The sequence below is a fragment of the Tursiops truncatus genome, chromosome 5 (genome assembly GCF_011762595.2).
Source record: "Tursiops truncatus isolate mTurTru1 chromosome 5, mTurTru1.mat.Y, whole genome shotgun sequence".
NCBI lineage: Eukaryota > Metazoa > Chordata > Mammalia > Artiodactyla > Delphinidae > Tursiops > Tursiops truncatus.
In genome coordinates, this window is record NC_047038.1 from 58,370,724 (window position 1) to 58,392,524 (window position 21,801).

At 33.8% G+C, this 21,801-nt stretch overlaps 1 long non-coding RNA gene across 3 annotated transcripts in view; it reads left to right on the forward strand.

Annotated features, from left to right (window-relative positions):
• LOC141278686 (uncharacterized) overlaps positions 1 to 21,801 on the forward strand; it is a 196,973-nt gene that overhangs the window by 18,056 nt on the left and 157,116 nt on the right. For 2 of the 3 annotated variants that reach the window (XR_012331726.1, XR_012331727.1), the window contains exon 3: positions 16,167 to 16,222. This is a non-coding gene — a long non-coding RNA (uncharacterized lncRNA). Of the gene's footprint in view, positions 1 to 16,166; positions 16,451 to 21,801 lie in introns of those variants that run through there. The other variant, XR_012331725.1, reaches the window with a different exon arrangement.

A 21,801-nucleotide genomic window follows, 5' to 3' on the forward strand; every position in this document is an offset into this window, starting at 1 on the left:
TGTTTACTATAGCCCTCCAAACTGTCTTTTCCTCTCTATAAAAGCTTTCTCCTTCCCTTGCTATGTGGGGACTTGCATGTGGCTCTCCAAGGTTACAGACCCCTAATTGCAGCTCTCTTCTGATCCCGAATAAACCCATCTTTGCTGAAGAAATATCTGGCAGTCTATTTGTTTCAGATCAACAGCTTCAAGCATTCAACAAGGGAATGGAAAGTGTCATTTAGTAAGGGGATGTGAGTAAGTGAAATTTTTGAAGACAACTTCCACTATGTTTAACTAGGGAGAATTTCTATCTTCACCTGTATCTGAATAATTCCATATTTATTTATGCCTTCTTTTTAATTCTTTAATTAGAGTTTAGTAATAATCCTCGTACAAGTTTTGTACATTTTGGGTTAAGTTTTTTTAAGTTTTTGAAGTTTATTTGTAAATGTAAATAGTATCTATGTTTTTATTATGCTTTGTTATCTAGGCAAAGTATGTTTTTATTAAAGTTGATGCATCTGGGGCTTCCCTGGTGGCGCAGTGGTTGAGAGTCCGCCTGCTGATGCAGGGGACACGGGTTGGTGCCCCGGTCCGGGAAGATCCCACATGTCACGGAGCGGCTGGGCCCGTGAGCCATGGCCGCTGAGCGTGCGCATCCGGAGCCTGTGCTCCGCAACGGGAGAGGCCACAACAGTGAGAGGCCCGCGTACCACACACACACAAAAAAAGTTGATGCATCTGTCTTGAGATTCTCTTTTCCAATCCATATTTTATACTTTTGTCAAATCAGTCCTTCAAAAATATACTTCAGTCATTCCGTTTATAAAACTATTGAAGATATGATGGAATAAAGTGATCTGAACTCCTGGAAAACATCTCTCCTGATAGTTAATTTCCCTTATTTTTAACCTATGAATTGATATTAAATAGTCTATAAATTAAGTGCTCTAATTTGCTACTTTTCCATAGATTAAGAAGTTCATCAAAGCAAAGCTTTAATTTCTAATTAATTTCTAATTCTTCTAAAATATTTATCCTAATAAAGCCTTGTGGCTCATAGTCTTGGTATAGTAATGATGGAGGAGCTGGTAAATTTTAGGTATACAATTTAGTGGTGAAGTGATCCATCAGGCTGAAAATGAACAAGTGATGATCTCATAGTGGCCAAATCCACTTGATTTATACAGTGTAATGTGGATAATTATATAAAAATTTTAGTGTAGCTCTCTTAGAATAAAGATTTATAAATTTCTAATTTTTTATTGCTATTGTTATAGGTCTTTTATTTGTTTTTTCCTTTTTGTCTATTATATCTTTGGTCAGATAACTCCTTTCACCCTTCAATTACAATCACATTGAGAAGGAGATAAATTAATAAATAAGTGCCTAGAAAGATCATAACTATTTTGTTTATTTGAAATTAGTGTATCTAAACTCCAGAATATTAGTAATACAAAACAGTTTCATTCCCAGATAGTTGCCTCTTCCTAGCTAAACACTTACCAGATAGCGTAGCAATCTGAAAGATTAGGAAGTAAAGAGGCTTCATATTTTTTGTCACCCTTGAATCAGTTTTTCCTGTCTCAGATTACATTTCATATAATAAAAATCCTCCTTCCCTGCATTATGGTACCAATAACGTTACAGTACCAATAAGAAGACCAGTTGATCTCCTTCCTGGCATTATGGTACCAATATTGTCCAAATGTGCCCAAAAGAATGATGATTTTCTTTTTCTCCTTTTTTTCTCGGTGAAATGTTCCGTTATTTCTTGAGGATAAGCTCTCATGGCCATTGGCGATCAATATAAAAGTAGTAAAATTCTATCAAATGTCAGTGCTCAATTAACAATGAAGTTTCAGCAAACTCTGTTTGTGTCCACATTCTACTTTAAATACAGGCTAAAAATTGTGATTCATTTTTTAACACCACATATACAATTGAAAACCAGTAAAAGGTAAGAATAGAAGGCAGAAATTATCAGTTTGAAAGTAAAAATAAATATTTTTACCTATAGGAAGCCATCCTATTTCTTGCTTGAGGGAATTGAATACATTGTAACATAATGTAATCTTTAAAAGCATAATGGCACAGAGACAACTGTGAATACAGTGCGCAAATTCTGACATTGACAAATTGTCCAAGAGTTGATGGAATATAAATAGAACTGACAAACTTTTCAATTCCATTGATGTTTAGGTACTTTAAAAATCAAACTGCTCAAATCATTTTAATGCTAGTACTTGTGCAAGACTTTTAAAGCCTGTTTAAAAAAAACAGTCTGAAAACACAATACTGCATTGTTATTCTATAAAGTTACCAAGATAGAGTCTAATATAAATCCAGCTTTATAAAAATCACTTCTAAAAAAACAGAAATGTTGATTTAGTAAGGAAAATAACAGCTACATCTCCTCTTGCACTAAGAAAAAAGTAGCTATCAATCAAGAACTTCCTCACATTTCTGCAACAACACCTACAAATTTATTTGTAAAGATTGCTATCTTTCTATTCTATCTGTTCCTCTCTGTCCCTTCCAGAGAACTGTACCCTCTCTCTGCTCGAACTGTTTGCCTTCTCTAGCACCTTGCATTATCTAATTAATTATCATGTTGTTCTCCTCCTTTTCTATTGGCTCCTTTTCATGAAAAATTAAACTTTTTATTATTCTTTTCTCCTCAAAAAATAATTTTGTTTTTCTCACTCCACATTTTTTTCTAATTTTGTCCATTCCATTATAACATACATGTTTTTTTCGCACACTCCACTTCCAACATCACAGGAAGTGTCAGGATTTTCTTTATTTGCAAAATATGCTTTTAGAATATGGAAATGTCTGAAGATTCTACTAAAGGCTCTGAGTATTCACATGAATATGAAGTGCCTAGAAAATAAAAATATATGCATTTAAAATTATTAATAGTTATATATCACATTTTAATAGGATATAATATAAAACTTTTAAATCCCCCCAAATAGAAAAATGTGTGTGTGTATAGCAATAAAAGTAATCGTACCTGCCACATAAAAATATATTTTTAGTGAGAGGTAATTTCAGGTTTGGATAAACAGAAAAGATATATATTTCTGGAAGGGAAAGCTAAAAGTTATGAAGATGTCAATCTCCATAATTAAATTTACAGCTGTAATACACACAAAATCAGTATTCTACCAAATCTGTTTTGAACTTGTCAAAAACCTTCAAAAGTTTATCTTTAAGAAGAAAATAACTGAGGATATAAAAGGAAGTTCAGGACTGTAATTGGAGGAAAAGAACCCTACCTCATATTATTAATTTTAAATTATATTTTAGATTTAAAAGAATACAAGCAATGTGATAATTAGACAAGAATAAATTGATTAATAGATCCAAATTGCAAAACAAAAATGCTTTATTCAATGAAAAACATGAGGCTTTATTAAATAAATACACATGCTGAAAAAGTGATGGATCAGTTAATTCCTAAAGATTCAGTTACTTTTTTGGGGATTGAGGGATTAACAATCAAATATGTATACCTACAGGAAAGTTCTCAATAACTTCTAGATGTCTATCTTGATGACTGTAAGGCACCTTAGAATCAACTTACCAAAATTCACCATCTCTCCACAAAGGAGCTTTTTCTCTAGTGTTCCCTATCAGAGGTAATGTCAGCATTACCTCTTCAAGATGCTGAAACCAATATATATTTTAATGATTGACCAGTATATATATATATATATATATTTTTTCTTTTGCGGTCCGCGTGCCTGTCACTGTTGTGGCCTCTCCCGTTGCAGAGCACAGGCTCTGGACGCGCAGGCTCAGTGGCCATGGCTCACGGGCCCAGCCGCTCCACGGCATGTGGGATCTTCCCGGACCAGGGCACGAACCCGTGTCCTCTGCATTGGCAGACGGACTCCCAATCACTGTGCCACCAGGGAAGCCCCAGTATATTTGTTGATATAGATATATTTTACTGTGAAAGTTTTTCTTCATACTCTACTAATGAAAATTCTGCATATATAATACAATTCAAAGGATAAGATGATCAAAATGTTTTGTTGATTGACTGTAGAAGTGACCCTTTCTGATTATGCTTAAAGATGGCTGGCACTCCCTGTCAGCTGTACACTTCTAATAGATTCAAAACTGTCCACAGAAATTCATAAAGATGCTTAGATGTTTTCTAGGGCAGTATCACCAGATAATATTAGAGTTCATGGTATCATACTACTTTATTCCATATTAAAGGATTTTATCCAATAAATCTACTTGCATTCAACATATTTTATGAGGTCTTGCTTCAAAAAAATTAGTCCATACAAAAACAGACATTAACATCATTTATGAACAGATTGTGTATGTATATCTTATTTCTTTCAGTAAGATTAAAACATAAGATATTTTAGTATTACCACTGAATCTCTCACATAGGTCACAGACTCAGATTAAGAAATTCTTTGTTTTGAAAGTAAAAAAAATATTAAGAATATTGAATGCCTATTATATGTTAGACTGACATATTTCATGTCATTTAAATTTCTCGATAACTCTATGAAGTAAAAGTTTTTTCATATCTATGTAAAATTAATTTATTCAGTGGAATTAGGCTAAAGTTTGAATTAGACTTTAAAGATTGTTTCCATTTTATAAAAGTTAAGGAAAATAGAAGAGATTACTTTCTATGCCATTTGTAATGATACTAAAAATATAACTGAGATTAGCTGTCATTCTTCACATATACATGTTGAAATATGAGAAGGAAGTTGCCACCAAAACTTTAATCCAAGAAATAAGAATATGTAGTGCATGTAAAGAATATAAGTTAGATGATAGCAACTTTGGCAAATGTTGATTTCTGAAAATGACAGTTCAATGTTTTAAATAAAGCCATGCTACACATTTCAGCAGTCAGTATCCTAGGTGATGAATTTCTATGAATATAATTAAACAGTATTGTGAATTAATTATGAATGCAATTAAACAGTATTATGGAGTTGTCACCATTTTGGAGTAGTAGAATTTGGTAAGTTTAATTTTGATTAGAGATATACCTTGATAAAATGAAAATAATGTTGATTTTATTATTGGATAGTAATTCGGCTACCTTACCATTACTAAAATTTTAGGAAGAGAGATAGTTCATAAGTTTTATCAGTACTGTTTTCTGAGGTTGTTTTACAGATAAAACTAATTGGAAAGAGAAGAAATATAGAATTAAATAATAAAGAGCAAAGACAAGATGGGAGTGCAGAAGGGAACTTAAGTACTTACGTTGTCTTAGGCAGTACTGGTGGTTTTGTTTGTTTGTTTGTTTGTTTTTTGCGGTACGCGAGCCTCTCACTGCTGCGGCCTCTCCTGCTGCAGAGCGCAGGCTCCGGATGCGCAGCGGCCGTGGCTCATGGGCCCAGACGCTACGCGGCATGCGGGATCCTCCCGGACCGGGGCACGAACCCGCGTCCCCCGTATCGGCAGGCGGACTCCCAACCACTGCGCCACCAGGGAAGCCCAATACTGGTGTTTTTATATCTATTGTTTCATTTGATACAAAGAACAGTGTTAGATTGGTACTTATAAACATAAACTAAAAATAATATCCAAATTATAAACTGTTGGATTTTACTTTTCTGTGGATCTTTCCATCTTCTTTCTCTAGATAAAACCAGGGTCTTTATAGACCCTGCAGCCTTTGCAAGTGGAGGCCATTCTTTCTCCCACACCTTCTGTATCTCTAGTACATGCTGATGGGTAGGAATCTTCCTGGTTCCCTACTGCCCTTTCCATCCTTTTCCTTCTTTTAAAATCTCCACATTTTCGAAGTGTGTGTAGTCAGATTTCATATACTTTATCTTCCCCTTAATGTCATCTAAGAATCTCCCAGTTGTGCTCCTTCATGGATCACCATCTTCTCTACTCTTTCTCTTATCATTCTTGTCAGATTCAAGACACAGTAGATGATCCCTCCAACACTAAACTCACATACTTGACCATGGCACTTTTAAAGGTAATTTCTTCCTCTCCACTCAATCCACTTATACATAGAGTTATAGTCTATATTCTGTCATCACCATACATGCACTACCTCCCAATTTATATGTAATGCTTCCTTTTTCTGATTTTAACCTCCTATAAATCAAGCTCATTTAATACCATACTCTGCTGCACTAATTAACACAATATACATCTCCCTGGTCTTTAGTTTCTTTCAGCCATATATTTTTAGTTTTCAGTATATGATTCCTTCAAATATTTTGTCAGGTTTATCTCTAAGTGTTTAATAATTCTGATACTGTGTTAAGTGGTATTTTATGTTAATTTCTATTTCCATTTGTAGATACTATATAGAAATGTGATTGATTTTGGTATTGATCTTACCTTCTACTGCTTTGTTAATTTTTAGTAGTAGTAGCTTTTTTTATAGATTCTGTCAAGTTTTCTATATGGACAATCATGTTGTCTTCAAATAAAGATACATGTACTTCTTTATATCCAATTTTGTAGAACTTTATTTCATTTTCTTGCATTATTTCCGTAGCTAAAACATTGAGTACAATGTTGGATAGAAGTAGGGAGAATAGACAAATTTGTCTCATTGCTAATCTAAGGGGTTAAACACTCATTCTTTTAAAATTTAACAATTAACAAAATTAACAAAATGTAATTTAACAAAACTGCTAGTTCTCTGAGAGACTTTTTTTTAAAATTAGAAGTGGATATTGCATTTTATCAAATGCTTTTTCGAAGCTTTTGACAAAATTCAACACCCATTTACAATAAAAACTCTCCAGAAAGTGCATATGGAGGGAACCTACCTCGACATAATAAAGGCCATATACCACAAACCCACAGTAAACATCATTCTCAATGGTGAAAAACTGAAAGCATTTCCTCTAAGATCAGGAACAAGAAAAGCAACCTAAGCGTCCATTTACAGATGATGGATAAAGAAGATGTAGCCCATATATACAATGGAATATTAGCCATAAAAATAAACGAAATTGAGTTATTTGTAGTGAGGTGGATAGATCTAGAGTCTGTCATACAGAGTGAAGTAAGTCAGAAAGAGAAAAACAAATACCATATGCTAATACATATATATGGAATCTAAAAAAAAAAAAAGTTTCTGAAGAACCTAGGGGCAGGACAGGAATAAAGACACAGACGTAGAGAATGGACTTGAGGACACGGGGAGGGGGAAGGGTAAGCTGAGATGAAATGAGAGAGTGGCATGGACTTATATATACTACCAAATGTAAAATAGATAGCTAGTGGGAAGCAGCTGCATAGCACAGAGAGAGCAGCTCAGTGCTTTGTGACCACCTTCAGGGGTGGGATAGGGAGGGTGGGAGGGAGACACAAGAGGGAGGAGATATGGGGATATATGTATATGTATAGCTGATTCACTTTGTTATAAAGCAGAAACGAGCACACATTGTAAAGCAATTATACTCCAATAAAGATGTTTAAAAAAAGTATGCAAAATAAATGCAACTTTATTTTTTAATTCTGAAAAATGGTGGAGGGTAAACATGGTCTGGATAATAGTCAATATTCCACTGACATACAGACACTTTGGAAAGCATATTTTTCTGTCCAGTGGTTTTCTGTACCCCATAGAGTCCAAGAATGATTCTCTCCCCTAGTGTGATTAAAACAGTTTACCATAGAGCTGGCTGTTGAGTGTGCTTTTCCTGAACTAAAAGGTAGAACTGAAATAATTACTTAAAAGGGGAAGCCATATTTACCTGAATAGTTCTGTAATTGTGAAACAGAAAATGACTCAAATTACCCAGGTGATATTAGTACTTTAGTTCAGGCTAGTTTTGTACATTTAGTATTGTGTGTGTGTGTGGGGGGGTGCATGTGTATGTGCTAGAGACCAAGGAGTTATGCCCAAATCTAGGAGACCTTCCAGGAATAATATTGATAATGGAACTGAACAGAATTTTAGAAATATAGTCTTATAAATGGAAGTAATTGAGGAAAGAGGAAGGAGATACAGAGATAATATGTAATAAGTGTAATATATAAATAATATGTAATATATAGTATATCAAACAATGTGTAGGATATATATTCTATATATTACAGATAACAATATAAATATAAAATATTATAAATTATTGTATATAATAATATATTCTATTTTATATCAGTATATAAATGTGTGCATATAATATGGCATATATGATATGCTTCATGTCCATGATCTCTTTCTATCACTGCAGGGATATTTGCTAGGAGAAAGTCTAGAATAATTGCTATTGGCCCCAACCATCTTCCAGTCACTGCTGCAAGCAGTTAATGTGCAAATATCATACATAATTTGCAATTATTAGGCTTTCTTTTTAACGTTCTACAATTTGATACTTTGAGGGGTTCTGTCTTCCTGTCTTAATATTTACAGTTTTCACTATTCATTTGGTTTCATGGAATCCATTCCCTGTGACCATAGAAGGACATCTTGTAGAGAGCTCAACAGTTCTGAGTCATTGATTTGAATATCACTAAATTTCCCTGACTTTTTGAATGAACTGTAAGCCAGCATTCTCCATATTTCATTTTTGCAATTAGCTACCTCAAATGCTCTTTCAGGTAGGTGAGATCTATATTGTAAATTCATGAAGCCGTAAGTAAATTTTAATGGAATATTTTATTGACCTTCGTTGCCAGGATATAAAAATTGCTAATCGGTATTTTTTTCTGTTGTTACAAAAATTCCTCTCAACTTCTGCTCTTACTGTGAACTTTTAATAAACTATAAATGCTTTGAGTATGATGGTCACACATTCTTAGCTTTACATACTGTTCTCTTTGGGTCTCATACTCTTTTATACATTGTCAACTTACAAGATAATTTTGTTAAATTATTAAAATTTTAATACAGTGAATTTTAAACAGTGAGGAAAAGTATAGATGTGGTTATATAAATTCATATATGTAACTATACATGCAAAGAGAACAATCTATTTACCTAGTCAGAATCCTGCTGTGAAAAACCATTAATGTTTAACAAATATTTTTTACTGTCTAAAGCCTAACTGCTGGAGAAATGCTATTAATCATATTAACACTATTTATGATAAAACATTAGTCATCTTGTTTGATGAAAGTGTAGAGTTTTTGACAGTCTCCAGAGTGTCATCTGATTACGATCCTCACTCAAATCCCGCAGATATCGACATCCATGTTTCAAGAACATGCAGTTCCTACTTATTGACACATTCTTTATAACTTTAACAGAAACGTGAGAGAGGAGACAGTGTCTTAGGTGTCTGTGACAAAAACAATCATTTTAGAGATAGATCAGCAACATTTTCTGTAAAACAATTCATTTTTGTCTAAGAAAAAAGTCATTTGTGCTTCTCTTTCCTTATAAATTGTTCCCCTACAGAAAAACAAAAGCAAAAAATGTTCCCTGAATTCATTAGAGCAGAAATCATGGAAAAATTCAAAGAAGCACATGAATTCCTTTCTAAATGTTACCCAAAGAAATAATAATGTTAATTTAAGGGAAAAATTAGAGATTTTAGCAATAGTTTATATTCAGTACAACATATAATTTTTCTTTTGTTGACAAGCCAGAATAAAAAGCATATTTTTTTTCTAAAATACTCCAATGTGGAGAAAGGATTTTTTTTTCAGCTTTACTGAGGTATAATTGATAAATAAAATTGCAAGATATTTTAAGTATACATTGTAATGATTTGATATATGTTGTATATATTGTGAAAGGTTTTTTCCCCATCTAGTTAATTAACATATCCATCACCTCACATATTTATCTTTTTTGTGTGTGTGTGAGAACATATAAGTTGTACTCTCTTAGAAAATTTCAGTTATATAGTACAGTGTTATCAACTATAGTCACTGTGTTGTACATTAGATCCTCAGACCTTATTCATCTTAAAGCATAAAATTTGTACAAGTCACATTTAATATGCATGCTTTATCCAGCATTGAAGCAGAGTTACTAGGCCTAGAATAATTTCTGTAGGTCAATCTTTAAAGTTCACCTATTCTAGATTGCCCTGATTTGCTTTAATTTGGCACATACTTTGTAACAACCAGTGTATCCATGACAATCTTTTATGTAGTCTGTGTTTGAATATAAAAAAACTGAAGGCAGGAACTTCCCTGCTTGTGTAGTGGTTAAGAATCCACCTCCCAAGGCAGGGGACACAGGTTAGAGCACTGGTCCGGGAAGCTCCCACGTGCCGTGGAGCAACTAAGCCCGTGCGCCACAACTACTGAGCCTGCGTGCCTAGAGTCTGTGCTCTGCAACAAGAGAAGCCACTGCAATGAGAAGCCCACTCACCACAACAAAGAGTAGCCCCCGCTCACTGCAACGAGAGAAAGCCCGCGTGCGGCAACGAAGACCCAACACAACCAAAAATAAAATAAGTAAATAAATATATTTTTTTTAAAGTTTCTGCTTCAAAAAAAAAAAATCTGAAGGCATTAAACACCACTACTGGATGGAGACACAGGTAACTGATTACTTATGCTGTAGACCAGTGTTTGGCAAACAGTTTTTTGAGAAGTACAGATAAAAAGTGTTTAGGGTTTGTGAGCCATATTTTCTTTGCCACAACTATCCAACTCCACTGTTGTAGTGTAAAAACAATAAAAAGGGAATATGTGTGGCTGTGTCCCAATAAAACTTTATTAATGGACACTGAAATTTGAATTTCATATAATTTTTACGATTCATAAATATCAATCTCCTTTTGATTCATTTTCAACTATTTAAAATGTAAAATCCATTCTCAGCTTGCGAGTATATACACAGGTGATGCTTTGGATTTGATCCTCAGATTGTACTTTGCTGACAGTATAGACATATAGTATAAGTTACAGAGATATAAAAACAGTTGAATAATTTAATATACACTTGAGATGATAATGTAAAATACAGATGATTTTCACCATTGTTTGAGTTAGTCAGAGATGGATTCTTGGAGAAAGTGAGATGGCACTTAAAGTCTAATTAGGAATAGAGGACAAGGAATCGGAAGGCAAGAGAGAGAGAAACAAGTTCTTAAGTGAAGTTTCAAAAGCAGAAATGAGTGAAGTGTGTCTTGGTTATTTGGAACTTACCACTGATTTGGATTTTGACATTGCTTACTAATGATCTTCAGTTGTTATTCTACAAATTTCTATTTTTTAAGTTTATGCTGAGGGATAAAATGCTCATTTTAATGATTTAATATTAACTACAAATACAGTGCTTCCAATATCTGATATAAGTATACTATCTATACTCAATATTCCAAAAATATCTAACTTCAATATTTATATTAAATATGGACATTTCATTTCATTTATAGAAATCGTTGGAGAACGTTATGTGCTTTTTAACCATGATTTGATTGCATCAAACTTTTGTTTTTGCCTCTAAAATTTAAGGAAAAAAAACCCATTTAAATCAAACATGCGAGTAAACTGTATGAAAGTAGTATCTCTTCTAAGGTAGAATTTTCTGGGACAAATAATCTCTGCTTGGCACTGGCTTCAAAGATACTGCATTTCTATTATAACTTCTAAGGTGAGACCACAAGTTAGCAGGAAGAAATCTCTCCTTGAGTATCATACATGCTGCATAGAAGCTGTGTGTTTAATCGTCCAAACCAAGCAATTTTATTGAAAGAAAAACACAACAGTTGTGTGGCAAAGATACAATTAATTAACCAATTAAGAGAAGTCTTTTCAAAAATTGATCATAACATCGTGGGAGCAAATCAAATCATGAATCTCCTCAAGATACTAGCATTTAAATTTGCATATTACAGATAGTCATGATGAAAGATTTTAATTCTCAAACAGGTCAAATTTCTTGGTGGAGGATATGGAAAATATTTTTTTAGAACCTAATAGCAACACTGACTTTGGTATTATAAAAATGGTTTGGTAGTATCATACTGAACAGTGTTCCCAGGCCGATATATATATTGAAAGCAGAAAGAAAGCAAACTATTCACATTTTGAACAATATCACTAAAGAGTGATAATGGATGAAATCCCTGCTCTCAAAAAACATTTCATTTCAGTCAAGGCTGTGTACAACCATTAAATTGTCATGCCAGTTTCAAGCCATACAGCCTGATCCAAGAGTCTGCACTCTTCACTGCTATGTAAAATATTCATTACTCAGGGGTAAATTATACCAAGTTGTTCATCTATTGTAAATTTTCCTACTGAAATATTCACATAGCAGACATTCTGGGTATTTGGCACAAACAGTATTGAATCTGATTAATTTTTGCTTCATTTACATTTTGAATTTTATTTACATTGAAGTAGAAATACTTTGAAGTCGAAATAATATGGCAAGAATGTAAAAGTTGAAGAAATGGTCTTAGCAAAAATAGCAAATAATAATGTGTTGAGAAGAGAAGAAGGATAATCTTGTCATAACATTTTTCAGTCATTCAAATATTTTGCTAGGGGGTAGGAAACATTCAGAATTCCATGATGGCTTAGTTGTCTTGGTGGTGTCAGAAAGCTCTCTCTAGTACTGGGGTTCTAAGTCATAGAATGCTGAAATAGCCTCTACTGGTGCCAAAGTGCTTATGAAACTATTACTAACTGGTGGCCATGCAGGTTTACTGGTTTATAAAAAGAAGCCCAGCTTGAGGCAAAGAATAAAGACATTTTTAAATTTTCTTTTTTAATACTAATGTAGGTATCAATGTACCAGCCTGAATGATATTTCTTATTTACCTTCTTATACAAATATATTGCTTTCTCAAGAAAATTATACCCTAAAATACTAATTTCATTTTGCTCGCACACTCCACATGTAGTAAGTATTTATTCATTCAAGCATACATTAATGATTCATTCCCTCAACAATATGTGCTTCAGTGCTGTCTATGAATGTATCTAACCGATATATCTGAATGAATTTAAATTACAGAAGAATGACCCCATATAATTATGAACAACAATTCCAAACCATTCTGGGATTATTTTTCAAGTCTGCTAGATTTCTGGATAGGACTTCAGAGAGGTGCCTACATTTTAAATGAGTCCTATATTCCTCCATATTCAATGCTGCATACTGTCTTTTTTTTAATTTTATTTTTATTGAGATATAATTGATATATAACATTGTATAAGTTTAAGATATACAATATGTTGATTTGATACATGTATATATGGAGGTATGATTAACATTGTAGCATTAGCTCTAACATGTCACATAATTATCATTTCCTTTTTTTGTGTTGGGAACAATTAAGATCTAATCTCTTAGCAACTTTGAAGTTTATAATACGTATTGTTATTGTAATCACTGTGCTGTGCATTAGATCTACAGGGCTTATTTATCTGCAAATTTGTGCCTTTAAGCGACATCTCCCCAATTTCCCCCCCACCCCCGGCCCCAAGCCTCTGGTAACCACCATTCTACTGTGTTTTTATGAGTTCGGGTTTTTTATATTCCACAAATAAGTGATATCATACAGTGTTTGTCTTTCTCTTTCTTTCTTAAATCACTTCATAATGTCTGTCCTCAGTCTTTACTTCTCCCAATATATTAGGTACTATATAAAAAATGAATATAATTATTACATTATATATTATGTTATATAATTATATATTTTTATAAAAATACGTTATATAATTATATGTAGAATATGAAAATTAGTTCATTCTGAAGTACTAGATTGTTCATCTTCTGTTCCATTTAAGTACATTTTAGAAAGTTTTTTAACAGCCACACCTTTTCTGAAAATGCTCTAAATATGCAATTTTCATGAGTACTCTGAAGAGACCTCTCTGATGTGTCTAATTGAGTGCCAAGTGGGCATGAACTGGGTCTAATCGTTCTTTATAGCACTGAGTGCATTGTTGATGCTCAAAGCATCTTTAAATGATGATAACAGTAACAATGTTCTCTGGCCTCCTGATCGAATGTTCCCTCCCTTGATATTTTATCTCTTCTGGGTGCATTACAAGACCCAGTCTCACAGTCCAAATTGCTTGGATCATGGTTCTTTGTTTCCATACTTTGGCATTGTTCTTCCACTCTCTTTATTGGTATTTTGGCAATTCTTCCACTCAGGAGATGTGGGAATTGGCTTGTCTCTATGTCATTCTTAACCTGTGAAAAAATACCTCACGGCAAACCCAACAGGAAGTTCTTAATTTCTATTATTTTGATGAGGAAATTCATAATTTGAAGTAAAAAGGTAGGTTTTCCTTTTCTCAAAGGAGATAAAAAGTCACCAGATGAAACCTTGAGGTTTTATTCAGCTCTAGTGTCTTGAGATGTTATTCAGTTTCTGTGCCCAGCATTATAAATCACAGAGACATTTATCTTTGCATTCTAATAGATCAGCAGAAAGCTGAAGGGAAGCTTTTACATGATTGCAAATTCCCAATAGTTTCACCATAATAAACCTTTGTCCACCAAAAATCTCTGTTGCTTTCTTCCACAATTTAAAATTGGTTGTATTATCTAATTTATGCAGTGGCTCTTGAGCTGTGGCAGTGGCACTAATTATTTTATTTTATTACTTAAGAATAATAATATAATATCTGGTATTCCTAGAAAGCTCGTTTTTATTTTTAAATTAAAATATTTTCTTTTTCATTTTATATATTATAAATATATATCTTTTGGAAAACAAAAAATAATATATAAGTATATATGTATCACAAATAACACATGTACACCCCTCCCACCAAAGTTCTAGTAATAAAAGTCTTCTAATACTTCCATATTTATGTCATAGAACTCAGTCTTCTAATCATATTAGAACAAAAACTTACTCTATGAACTCAACTTGTAGATCTATAACAAGGCCTGTATGTGGATTAAGAAAAATGAGGCCTTATCTTATTCTGTGTAGATGGTTGAATAATGTTTTTCACACTGCGTAAAGCATTGTTAGAATTACTGGTATTTAGTTTGTTCCCAGGATTCACAAATGCAAATATTGTCATCAGTCTCCTGACATCTTTTTAGGTAATGAGAAAAATTAATATGCAGAGAATACATTTAGTGAAGTGAAACTATTATTTCTGGCAAGTACTTAAACTCCAAGCCCTATTGTAATCCTTGGTGATATAAAAAGAAGAGAGTGGAAAACTAAGATTAATTGTAATAAGCATAACTAATATTTATTGAGTGTTACATTACAGACACAGAGCTTGGGCATATTACATCTCATTTAACCTTTGTAGCAACTACAAGAAGTGTTACTGTCACCATTTTACAGATAGAAAAACTAAGCATAGAGAGATTTGTTGACTTGGGTAAGGTCATTTTGGTAACAGGAAATAAATGCAAGATTCTAATTCAGGTAGTCAGACTCAATGGTCCGTGCAGACAATGCATAGAAATGGTTTAAGTGATTTCCAATACCTAAAAATGCTTAGCAGTTTCCTTTGATATTTTTCTGCAACAAGTCTATACCAGTATTGGAATCCTCTGTATCTTACTCCTCTGATGTCAGGATAAGTCCCAGGTAACTCACTCAGGGTAACAGCAAGCCAAAAGGCATTTACCCTAAAAAAAGATAGTTCGTTCTCATTCTGCTATTACTGATTCACCAAGTCTTGGTGTCCAAATAGTATCTTTGCATGTGACACCTCCTTTTCTGTGTTCTTTTTATGTGAATATAGAGGTAGAAAAGGAAAATGCTAGATAATAGGCTGGAACAGAAAGACATGGGGTGTCTTAAGCTGTTCCAAATGACCAATAACTATTACAAATTTCATGCATTGATTGAGTCAATAAATATTTAATTTCAACTAAGATTTGAAGTCTGGAGTAGATACTATGGCACATAAGTAAGAAATATATGGGTGAAGTAATTGAGCAAAAATATAAGCAGTTATCCTACACAATGGTACCAAATACATCAATTTTATGACACATTCCTTTTTCGAGATACGGTAAAAAAAAAAAAAAAAAAGTAAACAAATTTAAATTCTGGTTTCCCAAAGCATCAGAAACATTTGTAAATTATTTCTCTTATTTTTCTTATTATTGTCATATTATTATTTAAACTGTGTATTTGATCATGGGGAGTAGATATGATCCATTTATTCTAATTTTCAATAAAACATCTTACAGAATTTTTCTCACTTCAATTCAGAGACTGTTTCCATTGATCCAGTGTTAACAACTAAATCAGGGCAATCTGGTATATATATTTGGTTACAGAGCTTTTTGGCTCTCTCCACAGGCATACTGCACTGCAGTCTTCCTGAAATATTCCATTTGAATAACTAAGAAGAAAAAGTAAGTGGGGTCTGGGAAGAATCCAGTTCAATATAGGTTACCAGGTTTTTCTTCTTATGGGAGCAACCCACCGTTAAGCCTGATTGCAAGGGAGAGAATTAGAAGTGTCAAAGGAACATCATAGAATATATACAGATGAGTCAATCTTGACTCCAATGAAAATCATAATCTAATTTGGGCAATAGGAAGCCACAAATAAAAAAGACAAACTTTTTTTTCATTTTTGGAGGAATCAACTTTACACTGTATTGAATTCATTCAGTCTCTGCCCTTATGCTGTCGTGCTTCTTATGCCACAAGGCTGCCTGAGTAATAGGGCTGAAGGAGAATTTTCAGGTATGCGATATTATTTTAATATTTTGCCTGCAAAAATAAAGTCACAAACCACAATTCAGGGAATGACTGTTATAATACCTATATCTCCTAGATCCATTCTTTCTCTCTAAACAAACTTGTGAGGGCTTATCTATATTTGGAGTTGAATAAGAAGATTTGAGAGACAGTTGGAAGTAACAGATAAAAAGTGCTAGACTTAAGAAACCTCATTGCTTGGAATGCTTAGCTCTCTTCCACACTTGAGAAGAAAATCAATTCCCTATCTCTGTGATAGAGTCTTAGGAAAAGTATAGTTTCTTTCATAATTTTCATTTGTGAAACCTAATAAAATATCTTATTAGAACATTTAATGGAGGTGAAGACCCCTAAATTTAATTTGAGGTCTGAAAGAGAGAAACCATTAACAGCAGTATAGCATTCAGAGACTCAGCAGGAAACATAAAAATGGATTAAGGGGTTAATGAAATTACATAGTCAGAAGTTCCTATGGAAAGATTAGATGATTTGCCCTAAGGTCAGTGTCCATAGCAAGGGATCAGTGACTACTCTAGAGTTGCTAAAATGGAGAAATGAGAGAATGAGGGTGAATACCACATGATTGAACTCACAGGGAAGGAATTTAGTGAAACAGTTTCAGTAGTCATCATGCAACATTTTGTATGTGAAACCTAATCCAACAAAATTACTTCGGAGACATCATCTTCAAAGGATTAACAATACATGGCAACTTTGCTTTCAGGAATCATCTCAAAATACTCCTTATGAAATAAATTATAGAATACACAAATAAGTGGAAAGGTAGCTCATGTTCATGGATTGAAAGAATTAATATAGTTAAAATGCCCACACTACCCAAAGCCATCTTTGGGATGGCTTTTATGGGAATTATGATAAGATGGGAATTATGATAAGAATTCAACACAATACCTTTTATAATTCCAACTACTTTTTTTAAGAAATAGAAAAAACAATCCTAAAATTTATATAGAACCACAGAAGATCCTGAATAGCCAAAGTAATCTTGAGAAAGAGGAACAAAGCTGGAAGCATCACACTTCCTGGTTTCAAATTATCCTACAAAGCTGTAGTAATCAAAACAGTATGGTACTGACATAAAAATATACACACAGACCAATGGAACAGAATTAAGAGCCCAGAAATAAACCCCACACATATAATCAACTAATAGTCTGCAAGGGAGACAAGAATACTCAATGGGGAAATGATAGTCTCTTTAATAAATGCTGTTGGGAAAACTGAATATCCACATGCAAAAGAATGAATTTGTACCCTTATCTTAAATGACTTAAAAGTTAACTTGAATTGGATTAAAAACTTAAATCTGAAACCATAAAGCTACTAGAAGAAAACATAGGGAAAAAGCTTTTGGCAATAATCTTTCAGATATGACATTAAAAGTACAAACAATAAAAGTGAAAATTAGTATATGGGAGTACTTCAAACTAAAAAGCTTCTGCATAGCAAGAGAAAGAATCAGCAAAATGGAAGGCAATGTACAGAATGGGAGAAAATAATTGCAAATCATATATATGATAGAGGGTTAATATCCAAAATATATAAGGAACCTATACAATTCAATAGAGAAAATCTCCAATTTAAAAATGAGAAAAAGACCAGAATAGGCATTTTTTAAAATAATAATAAACACTTATTGAATATGTACTATGTACCAAAAACTGTTCCAGGTACTTTGCATGTAGTAACTCATTTAATCATTTTTTTTAACATCTGTATTGGAGTATAATTGCTTTACAGTGGTGTGTTAGTTTCTGCTTTATAACAAAGTGAATCAGTTATACATATGTTCCCATATCTCCTCCCTCTTGCATCTGCCTCCCTCCCACCCTCCCTCCCTATCCCACCCATCCAGGTGGTCACAAAGCACCGAGCTGATCTCCCTGTGCTATGCGGCTGCTTCCCACTAGCTATCTATTTTACATTTGGTAGTGTATATAGGTCCATGCCACTCTCTTACTTTGTCACAGCTTACCCTTCCCCCTCCCCATATCCTCAAGTCCATTCTCTAGTAGGTCTGTGTCTTTATTCCCATCTTACCCCTAGGTTCTTCATGACATTTTTTTTCTTATATTCCATATATATGTGTTAACATATAGTATTTGTCTTTCTCTTTCTGACTTACTTCACTCTGTATGACAGACTCTAGGTCCATCCACCTCATTACAAATAACTCAATTTTGTTTCTTTTTATGGCTGAGTAATATTCCATTGTATATATGTGCCACATCTTCTTTTTCCATTCATCCGATAATGGACACTTAGGCTGTTTCCATCTCCTGACTATTGTAAATAGAGCTGCAATGAACATTTTGGTACATGACTCTTCTTGAATTATGGTTTTCTCAGGGTATATACCCAGTAGTGGGATTGCTGAGTCATATGGTAGTTCTATTTGTAGTTTTTTAAGGAACCTCCATACTGTTCTCCATAGTGGCTGTATCAATTTACATTCCCACCAACAGTGCAAGAGTGTTCCCTTTTCTCCACACCCTCTCCAGCATTTATTGTTTCTAGATTTTTTGATGATGGCCATTCTGACTGGTGTGAGATGATATCTCATTGTAGTTTTGATTTGCATTTCTCTAACGATGAATGATGTTGAGCATTCTTTCATGTGTTTGTTGGCAGTCTGTATATCTTCTTTGGAGAAATGTCTATTTAGGTCTTCTGCCCATTTTTGGATTGGGTTGTTTTTTTTTTGTTATTGAGCTGCATGAGCTGCTTGTAAATTTTGGATATTAATCCTTTGTCAGTTGCTTCATTTGCAAATATTTTCTCCCATTCTGAGGGTTGTCTTCTGGTCTTGTTTATGGTTTCCTTTGCTGTGCAAAAGCTTTGAAGTTTCCAGGAATGCAAGGATTCTTCAATATATGCATATCAGTCAACGTGATACACCATATTAACAAATTGAAGGAGAAAAACCACATGATCATCTCAAGAGATGCAGAGAAAGCTTTTGACAAAATTCAACACCCATTTCCTCAACATAATAAAGGCCGTATATGACAAACCCACAGCCAATATCGTCCTCAATGGTGAAAAACTGAAAGCATTTCCACTAAGATCAGGAACAAGACAAGGTTGCCCACTCTCACCACTCTTATTCAACATAGTTTTGGAAGTTTTAGCCACAGCAATCAGAGAAGAAAAGGAAATAAAAGGAATCCAAATCGGAAAAGAAGAAGTAAAGCTGTCACTGTTTGCAGATGACGTGATACTATAGAGAATCCTAAAGATGCTACCAGAAAACTACTAGCGCTAATCAGTGAATTTGGTAAAGTAGCAGGATACAAAATTAATGCACAGAAATCTCTGGCATTCCTATACACTAATGATGAAAAATCTGAAAGTGAAATCAAGAAAACAGTCCCATTTGCCATTGCAACAAAAAGAATGAATAGGCTTTTTGTTTGTTTGTTTTTGCGGTACGTGAGCCTCTCACTGTTGTGGCCTCTCCCGTTGCGGAGCACAGGCTCCGGATGCGCAGGTTCAGCGGCCATGGCTCATGGGCCTAGCCGCTCCACGGCATATGGGATCTTCCCGGACCGGGACACGAACCCGTGTCCCCTGCATCGGCAGGCAGACTCTCAACCACTGAGCCACCAGGGAAGCCCAGGCATTTTTTTAAGAAGACGTACAAATAGCCAAAAGGTACATGAATAAGTACTCAACGTCACTAATCATCAGGAAAATGCAAATCAAAAGCACAAGGAGATATCACCTAACATTGTAGAATGGTTATTACCGAAAAGATAAGAGATAAATGCTGGTAAGGATATATAAAAAAGGGAATCTTTGTTCACTTTTAGTAGGAATGTAAATTGGTACAGCCATTATGGAAAACAGTATGGAAGTTCCTCAAAAAATTAAAAGTAGAACTACTATGTGATCTAGTAATCCACTTCTGGGTATATATCCAAATAAATCAAATCACTATTTTGAAAAGCTGACTGCCCACCCCTGTTCACTGCAGCATTACTGACAATTGCCAATACATGGAAAGAACCTAGTGCCACAGTTGTATGAATGAATGGATGAAGAAACACACACACACAGGAATATTATTCAGCCATTATAAAAGAAGGAAATCCTGCTATTTGCAACAACATAGATGGATTTTGAGTGCATTATGCTAAGTGAAATAAATCAGACAGAGAGACAGACTCTGTATGATCTCACTTATATGTACATTGTAGACCATCAAACAAACAAAAAGTAAACTCACAGAAACAGAGAGTAGATTACTGGTTGGCCAGGGTGGAGAATGAGTGAATGCAGTCAGTGTGTACAGATTCCAGTGTTCTGGGCATGTAATGAACAACATGGTAACCATAGTTGAAGTACAATATTGTATACTTGAAAGTTGTTAAGAGAGTAGATCTTAAAAGTTCTCACCATAAAACTAAAGGTAACTGTGTGAGTTGATGAATCTGTTATTAACTAACTTCACTGTAGTAATCATTTCCTAATATCAAATCATGATATTGTATACCTTAAACTTACAGTCTTATATGTCAGTAATATCTCAATAAAGCTGGAAAAATAAGCAACAGAAAAACAACTTCATGTTATCAGAAGTGCATATACAGTTTCCATGTAATTATTTACATGAAAATTCATGTCATGACACTAGTTTCCTATACTAGAAAAATACTGACAATAAATAAATGAATTGTTACTGGTGGTTTGGTGTAAATGATTCAAAGCTGTGAGGAAAACCAGAAAGCTGTTTCTAATGATAGTGGCCTTCCGTGAAAAATATTCTATTTAAGTTCTATAAAATGTAATGCCAGAAAAATGACAAAAAAGAGCTATCTAGCTATTCCTAAATGTCATGACAGGGAATAACTCTGAGTTTTCAGATCATCACCATTTAAGGTTTTCACAGAGTATGTAGGCTGTACATTTATCAACTCACAGGAACATAAGAGGTAAAGAGACACGTTTCTCCCTGTGTGAGAGTTAATCATCTCCCATTTTAGTTTAGTATGTACCATCTAGAAGATGAATCTCCACACAAGATCTAATGAAAATATTCAGGGGCCATTCTTTATGTATTCTTTCATTTGTCTACCTATGTATCGTTTTTTGTTATTGTGAAAAACCAGTTTCTATTTTAAACCACAAAAGCAAAAAAAGAAAACATTACAAAATTTTTGTGTCATCTGTAGTTCCTCTACCTAGTGTTTATTGCTGAGTGTATT